The sequence below is a fragment of the Tenrec ecaudatus genome, chromosome 12, assembly GCF_050624435.1.
Source record: "Tenrec ecaudatus isolate mTenEca1 chromosome 12, mTenEca1.hap1, whole genome shotgun sequence".
NCBI classification, from domain to species: domain Eukaryota; kingdom Metazoa; phylum Chordata; class Mammalia; order Afrosoricida; family Tenrecidae; genus Tenrec; species Tenrec ecaudatus.
Window position 1 is genome coordinate 132,275,115 of NC_134541.1, and position 751 is coordinate 132,275,865.

Genomic DNA, 751 nt, shown 5'->3' on the forward strand with positions numbered 1-751 from the left:
CTGTTCTGCTAATTTTTCATATCTGTGGATGGAATGAACCTTACCATGGGCACTTAGGATACGCTGTTGCACAGATGAATGTCACAAACAGTAAGGAATGTAAGTTTGTGGTTTATAGAATCCTGATTACAAGTGACATTTTAACAACCAGCTCGGTGCTGTCCAACAGGTGCCAACCAGCTGAATCTTACTGCTGGTTGTATGCCTCTCCTGGCATTTCCAGGAAATGCCATGCACCAGATGGCTTAGATTGCTGTGCTAGTTACTGTTTTACATCAACTTGGCTGGACCAGGATTCTATGTGGTTTAGTAGTTAGGACCTAGTAATCTCTCTCTCTCTCTCTCTCTCTCTCTTTTTAATGTGTCCTAGGCATGAAACAGCTCTCCATGATCTAGGCATCAAGCTAGGATGAACAAAGGGCTGTCAGTCTGTTCTGTCCCTGACTGATATAAGAGCACCACCACCAATCAGGTGTCTCTTTGCCCATAGCCAGGGGTAAGTAATCTCTCTTTTAAAATTTTTCTTTGTATTTTTAAATCATTTTATTGGGGGTTCATACAATTCATCACAATCCATCCATCCATTGTGTCAAGCATATTTGTACATTTGTTGCCCTCATCATTCTCAAAACATCTGCTTTCTACTTGAGCCCTTGGTATCAGCTCCTCATTTTTCCCCTCCCTTCCCGCTCGCCCCCTCAAGAGCCCTTGATAATTTAAAAATTATTATTATTTTGTCATATCTTACACT

General features: G+C 41.4%; 1 non-coding gene across 1 annotated transcript; it reads right to left on the reverse strand.

Moving 5' to 3' along the window:
- Positions 1-357: 357 nt before the first annotated feature.
- Positions 358-499, reverse strand: LOC142423687 (small nucleolar RNA SNORA48). The gene has a single exon (XR_012779291.1). It is a non-coding gene; the product is annotated as a small nucleolar RNA SNORA48 (small nucleolar RNA).
- Between the last annotated feature and the right edge of the window lie 252 nt (positions 500-751).